At 50.5% G+C, this 7,780-nt stretch overlaps 1 non-coding gene across 1 annotated transcript; it reads left to right on the top strand.

The window, feature by feature from the left end:
• The first annotated feature begins 284 nt into the window (after positions 1 to 284).
• Positions 285 to 359, top strand: Trnat-cgu (transfer RNA threonine (anticodon CGU)). Its single transcript has one exon. It is a non-coding gene; the product is annotated as a tRNA-Thr (tRNA).
• Positions 360 to 7,780: the final 7,421 nt, after the last annotated feature.

Here is a 7,780-nt window from a genome sequence, read left to right as displayed (position 1 = left end):
CCAGTACTTATATGGATATGGTGTCTGTTCTTTCGGACATGTCCGAAAGAACAGATACCATATCCATGTAAGTATAAGTTCTGGCAACACCGGCCACGACCTCCTTCAGTGCGGATGCACACATATTACCCGAACTCTTACGGGACTTTGTAAGAATGTCTTCCACGAGTAATGAGTGTGTTGGGGTGGGACACTACGAATGTAGTGTGGGACATACAAGGTGAGAATGTGGGTCTCGCGGGAGGCGTGCGCGAGACAGTCCCTGTGGTCGCGCTATCCTCTGTGCCCTCGATGGCTCAGATGGATAGAGCGCCTGCCACGTAAGCAGGAGATCCAGGGTTCGAGTCCCGGTCGGGGCACACAATTTCACCTGTCCCCGTTGATATATATCAACGCCCGTTAGCAGCTGAAGGTATTAGTATCATTCTAATTTGATATACCAGTGGCGAAAATACCACAGACTATAAAATATTATCCAATTTGTGAAAAATCAAATGGCTCTGAGCACTACGGGACTTAACATCTGTGGTCATCAGTCCACTAGAACTCAGAACTACGTAAACCTAACTAACCTAAGGACATCACACACATCCATGCCCAAGGTAGGATTCGAACCTGCGACCGTAGCAGTCACGCGGTTCCGGACTGAGCGCCTAGAACCGCACGGCCACCGCGGCCGGCTCCAATTTCTGAAGCTGGACAAAATCTCAGGCGATAAGTAAAAATTAAATCGCTGGACGACGCGACAGCAACGAAAAACAAAAATTATGCAGTTATCTTACGTCGTCGCCCAAATTTCAGTTCCATCTGGGAGCAAATAATAAATTTTTCCGGCAAGAACCCGCAGAAAAAGACCGATCATATTTATGTACAAGATGCAGGGTGAACCAGAACTCTATTGACAAACTTTCAGAGATTGTTATTTTGGCATAAGAGGCCAACGGTCTTCGGCTGCTCGTTAAGGAATTATTGCATTTCGTTTGTCATCTTGCGTCAGTTGGCTTTGTATCTATACTGCACAGCGCAAAAGTCGACGCCATGCGCTGTGTCTCTTGTTTCCATTCGCTCACGGTGGTAGCTGCCGTTGAGAGCATAACACGCCATTCTCACCTCTTAGCCCTCACGTTTGCAGTCAGTGTTGCCCGGTTGTGTCGAGGGTTGTCCAGCAATGTTAGTTATGTGTTGACAGTGATACACGGCTTCACTGTGGGTAGGTTTACTGATTAGCAGTTGCTCGATGTGCAACTCGTGTATGGGTTCGCTGAATGCAGTGGAAGAGCTGCGCCGACTGCAGCCGCATGACAATACTTCTGCGTCTGAGGGTTCTTGGTTACTCCGTTTCGTGCGTTGTACGTTTTAGTTAATGCATATTACAGGCTTCTTCAGTATTGCGGAGGTATTTTCACAGAAATAAGAGTGATTGTGGTAACAAACCGAATAAATCATAATTACATAATTACTCTGTAACGAGGAAGCTGGAGACGATGGTTCCTCAAGTGAAATTGAATCATCGTATAAGCTCAGTCACGGGTAAGACAGGTGACTGACTTCCGTTCAGTAGCAGGATACTGCGAAAATGCAGCCAGTCAACCGAACAGCCTTTTTATAAATCACTTATTTCGGATCATCTTAGAACATTGCTTAAATATGTGGGAATCATACCAGGTAAGACTAACTATTGAACATACACAAAGACTGGTGGCGCAAATATTCACAGATTTGACTCGAAGATGAGCGCCACGGAAATTTGAAAAACTTGAATCGCCAAATGGTTGAACAGAAATGCCAATTATCTAGCGATAATGTACTTAAACCTTCAAGAAATAGTATTAAGTGAAGAAACTAGTAACACGCTTTTGGCCACTACCTATCCCTCCAGCAGGGATCACGAAGACAAGATTTAACGGCTGTGCGATTAAAACACTTTGCGAGTTTAGACAGTTCTGGGTGGGACAAATGGACGGGAGCGCAGTTCCCAGCGCATGTTGATTTTAATCGCACAATAATTACAGCGTGCACAGAGCCGTGTAAGCAGTCATTCTTGCTGTCCTCCATACTCCACTGGGACAAGAAGCAGCCCACGTGTGGAACAATGTTAAGTATCCTCTGGCACGCATTTCACTACGAGCTGCTGAGTATGTATATGGAGTTAGGTTGGTTGGTTGTTTGAGGTTAAAGGGACCAAACAGCAAGGTCATCAGTCCCTTGTTTCAAATAGACTCCATTCTGCTAACGGGACATCTCAGGATAGTCAGAAAAATAAAACGGAAAAAGGGGAAACGTAAAAGGGCAGTTACGTTGTAATTAGTAAAAACAAATGAGGGAAGTTGGCAAGAGAACGGACCCAACACTATGCTGAAGCAGCATAGGCAAGACCACCTGTGACTTAAAAGGTACAACTGCTATAATGCAGAAAGTACGGATGGGAATAGAAAAACTAACCAAGCCTTAAAAAGAAGGGGTAAAAACAGAGTAAAAGGGAAAGAAAAGAGGATTCCGGTCAGGGAGGTGAATCGGGAATCTCTGAACACTGCCTACAGTGTGAGACACCCAAACACTCACCGCCCTGCCCCAACACCAGAGGGAGATTAAAAACATTAAAACTGAGAATAAAAACCACTCTCCCGGAGGAAACCTAGAACCAGAGAGACCATCCGGGAATCGTCAGCCAACATCAAAGGTAAAGTGTGGGGGAGTCTGTACTTAGCACGCAGAGCCAAAAGAAGGGGGCATTCAACCAAAATGTGGGCCACTGACTGGAAGGCTCCACAACCACATAGCGGGGGTGGCTCATCACGCAAAAGGAAACCATGGGTCAGCCTGGTATGGCCAATGCGGAGACGACACAGTGTGGTCGAGTCCTTGCGGGAGAGGCTAAAGGAAGAACGCCATGGGCCTGGATTCACCTTAATGGCACGAAGTTTATTAGACAGTGGAGTAGCCTCCCAAGAATTGGCCCATGACTGTGCAAAGTGGGATTTGATGTGAAGCCGTAAATCCGCTGCAGGAGGGGTTACAGAAAACGGGGGGTAAGTAACTGCTCCCCCAGCCAAACGATCAGCGAGCTCATTACCCGGGATACCCACATGGCCCGGGACCCATAGGAAATCAATGGAACAAGCAGCACGGTGAAGATCAGCGAGATGGTCATGGATGGCAGAGACCAAGGGATGGCGCGAAAAACACCGGTCAATAGCAAGAAGGCCACTCAACGAGTCCGTACATAACAAAACGCGGTTGTGTTGGGATTGTTTAATAAAGGTAAGGGCCCGGGAAATTGCCATCAATTCCGCAGTAAACACCTCACATGAGGGTGGCAGTAGATGATTTTCCGTTCCAACAAAGGACGTGAAGGCATACCCAACATGATCAGCAGATTTAGAGCCATCAGTGTAAAAAACAACAGCATCCCGAAACTCCCATAAAATTTGGCGGAAAAAGGAACGGAACACCACCGGGGGGATGGAATCTTTCGGACCGTGGCGGAGATCCATCCGAATTCGAGGCCGAGGAACTAACCAAGGAGGGGTGGAGGGGAGGGAGCGAGGAAGACAGGACAAAGAAGGAAGCCGAAAATCACGGGTAAGAGACGCAAGGCGCAGCCCAACCGGTAAACCCGCCCGAGGGCGGGAGTCAGGCGGGCGACGTGCATGGTCTGGGAATAGGATAGAACAGGAAGGATGAGCGGGAGAAGAACGGATAGTAAGGGCATAAGACACCAGAAGCTGGGACCGCCGAACAGAAAGGGGGGGGATCCCAGCGTCAACCAGGAGACTATCAACAGAGCTAGTAGGGAATGCACCGGTGGCCAAACGGATACCACGATGGTGGACTGGATCCAGCACGTGCAGCGTGGAAGGAGCAGCTGAACCATAAACTTGACAACCATAGTCCAAACGTGACAGAACTAGAGCACGATAAAGACGGAGGAGGAGGGAACGGTCCGCACCCCAAGAGGAGTGGGCAAGGAAGCGAAGGACATTGAGTTTACGGAAACATCCTACCTTCAGGAGTCTGATATGGGGCAGCCAAGTGAGCTTGTTGTCGAAAAGAAGACCTAGGAAACGAAACTGTGGAACCACAGGCAATCTTTGTGCAGCGAGATAGAGCTCTGGATCAGGGTGGACCGTAGTACGGCGACAGAAGTGGACCACCCGCGATTTTAAAGGAGAGAATTGAAACCCGTGTGAGAGGGTCCATGCAGAGGCACGCCGTATAGCCACCTGGAGTTGCCGTTCTGCAGATGGCATCGAGGAGGAACTAACCCAAATGCAGAAATCATCCACATACAGGGCAGGGGCGACCAAGGGACCGACCGAGGCCACAAGTCCATCGATAGCAATGAGGAAAAGAAGGACACTCAAGACAGAACCCTGTGGGATGCCCGTCTCCTGGGTCCGTGGAGAACTAAAAGCAGTACCAACTCGAACTCTGAATGACCGATGGATCAGGAACTGGCGGATAAAAATCGGGAGTGGGCCCCGAAGACCCCACTGATGAAGGGTTAGTAAGATGTGATGGCGCCAGGCCGTGTCATAGGCCTTGCGAAGGTCAAAAAACACTGCAACCAAATGGCGGCGCTGGGAAAAAGCCTGCCGAACTGCGGATTCCAAGCGAAGCAAATGATCGATTGGAGATCGTCCCTCTCGAAAGCCACACTGGTAAGGGGACAATAGATCCCGAGATTCGAGGACCCAAGTGAGCCGACGGGCTACCAGCCGTTCAAGTAACTTACAACCAACGTTGGTCAAACTAATTGGCCGATAGCTGTCAACAGATAGGGGGTTCTGACCAGGCTTAAGGACAGGAACCACAATGCTATCCCTCCACTGAGAAGGGAAGTCACCCTGGAGCCAGATACGGTTAAACACCCGAAGAAGATGGTGCCGTTGTGGAGCACTGAGATGTTGAAGCAGCTGGTTATGAATGGAATCTGGGCCAGGGGCCGTATCATGAGAAGAAGATAGAGCAGAAAGAAATTCCCATTCAGTGAAAGGTTCGTTGTAAGATTCTGACTCACAAGTGGTGAAACATAAGGTGACAGCTTCAGCCTGCTGTTTTTGATGAAGGAAAGCAGCTGGATAGGAGGCCGACGCTGATGCCACTGCAAAATGGGTCGCAAGATGTTCTGCGAGAACTAATGGGTCCGTACAAATGCCATCTGGGAGGTGAAGGCCTGGGAGGGTGGACTGCCGATGGCAACCTTGGAGAGAGCGAAGTGTAGCCCATACCCGTGACAGAGGGACAGTGGAACCAAGGGAAGAAACGAATCGTTCCCAACATAACCGTTTGCTCTGTTTGATTAAATAACGGGCTTTAGCGCGAAGGCGCTTAAAGGTAGAAAGGCTGGCTACAGATGGGTGCCTCTTAAAATGTTGCAAAGCTCGACGGCGATCACGGATGGCAATGGCAATGGCCGTACTCCACCACGGGACTTGCCGACGACGAAATTGTCCAGATGAGCGCGGGACAGCAAGGTTAGCAGCGCGAACAATCGCGGCAGACACGTCACGTAGGACGTCATCAATACAACCCGACAAAGAGGGAGAAAACTCGACCTGTGCAGTATATAGAGGCCAATCGGCGCGGTGGAAAGACCAACGAGGTAACCTGTCCATCGGGGAGCGGGAAGGGAGCGTGATAATCAACGGGAAATGGTCACTATCACAAAGGTCGTCGTGTGGCGACCAGTGTAATGAAGGGAGGAGAGAGGGAGAAGAAAGAGAAAGATCAATGGCAGAAAAGGTACCATGACCAGCACTGAAATGAGTAGGGGAGCCATCATTAAGAAGGCACAGGTCGTGGTCTGCAATAAATTGGTCTATAAGAAGACCTCGTCTAGATGGAAAGGCACTGCCCCACAATGGATGATGAGCATTAAAATCCCCAAGGAGGAGGAAGGGAGGAGGAAGTTGCTGAAGAAGGGTGGTTAAGGCAGCAGGTGTAAGAGTCCTGTCAGGAGGGAGATAAAGATTGCATACTGTGACTGCAGAGTCTAAGTGGACCCTAACAGCAACCGCTTCCAATGTAGTGTGGAGAGGAATCCACGTGCTAGCAATGTCTGTACGGACCAACGTACAAACGCCACCAGAAGCCCGCAAGGGTCCGACCCGATTGCGACAGAAAACACGGAACCCACGGAGGGTCGGTGAGTGAGCATCAGTAAAATGAGATTCCTGGAGAACCACACAAGCTGCTGAGTAGGACGAAAGAAGGGATTTCAATTCCGGAAGGTGACGATAGTAGCCATTACAATTCCATTGGAGAACCACAGAACGATGGTTTAAATGAGGGCTGAACACGCTAAATCCAGTCATACCGCCGGGTCCCCACCCGTCACCGACAAGGAGGGGGCGACATCCATAAACGACAGGTCAGAATCCGGTTGTGAAGCCGGGGAAGGGACCTCCGGTGACACCAGAGGCTCTTTGTCCCGGGACTTACGTTTCTTCTTCTTTTCAGGCTGAGATCGAGGAGGGCTGTGTGGCATAATGGAGCCAGCTGCAGCAAGATCAGGAACAGAAAGAGACCGGGCGACCGGGGGGCCGATAGACCGCGGCTCTCGCGGTCGCCGCGCTGCAGCAGACCTTTGACCTGGAAGGTGCCGGGAAGGGGCATCCCGGGAGAGGCGCCCTTGACCGGCAGACGCCGAAGGAGTGGGACACTTCTCCGGCTGGGGAGGGGGAGCAGCGCCCAGAGGAGAAGGTGTGGGAGCCGCAGGGGAGGGGGGAAGGAGAGGGGTCCGGGATGGGGGTAAGGAAGGGGGAGGAAGGGATGAAGATGTAACCAAGGCGTAACTAGATGTCATGGACACAGGGTGCAATCGTGCGTATTTCTTACGGGCCTCTGTGTAGCTTAAACGATCAAGAGACTTATACTCCTGTATCTTTTTTTCTTTCTTATAGACTGGGCAATCTGCTGAACGAGGAGAATGACTACCATGACAATTTACACATACAGGAGGGGGAACACAGGGACTCCCCTCATGGAGTGGACGTCCACAGTCACCACAGAGAGGGTCCTGGGTACAGCGAGAAGACATGTGGCCAAAACGCAAGCACTTAAAACACCGCATAGGAGGTGGGATGTACGGCTTCACATCACAGCGATAGACCATAATCTTAACTTTCTCAGGAAGGGTATCCCCTTCAAAGGCCAGGATAAAGGTACCAGTATCAATACGATTATCTTTAGGACCCTTCTGAACACGACGAACAAAGTGAACACCCCGCCGTCCGAGATTGTCCCGAAGTTCCTCATCAGTTTGAAGGATGAGGTCTCTGTGAAAAATCACACCTTGTACCATATTTAGAGACTGGTGAGGGGTAATGGACACGGGAATTGTGCCAAGATGGGTACAGGCACGAAGGGCCGCAGATTGGGCAGCCGAAGCAGTTTTTATCAGTAACGAACCCGACCGCATCTTGCTCACGGAGTCCACTTCGCCGAACTTGTCTTCAATGTGTTCCACAAAGAATAAAGGTTTGACACTGGTGAAAGTATCTCCATCAGTCCTGGTGCAAACTAGATAACGGGGGAAAGGTTTTGCCCCTAGACGACGCGCCTGACCCTCCTCCCAGGGGGTAGCCACGGAAGGGAAGGCCGAAGGGGCAAGAGAAGCAGCACTTGAGGAATCAGTACCACGCAGAGAGACGGCCGCAGAAGAGCGGCCAGAGTTTTGGACCCGTATGCGTTTCATCTGCATAGCGTCCGCCCTGATACCACCCACTCCGATCAGGGGCTCTCCTCACGGGCGCCACCCAGCCACAGCAAGGGCCGT

Source organism: Schistocerca serialis, chromosome 5 (assembly GCF_023864345.2).
Source record: "Schistocerca serialis cubense isolate TAMUIC-IGC-003099 chromosome 5, iqSchSeri2.2, whole genome shotgun sequence".
NCBI lineage: Eukaryota > Metazoa > Arthropoda > Insecta > Orthoptera > Acrididae > Schistocerca > Schistocerca serialis.
Note: the sequence above shows the minus strand (reverse complement) of the source record. Positions and strands in the feature narration are given on the sequence as shown.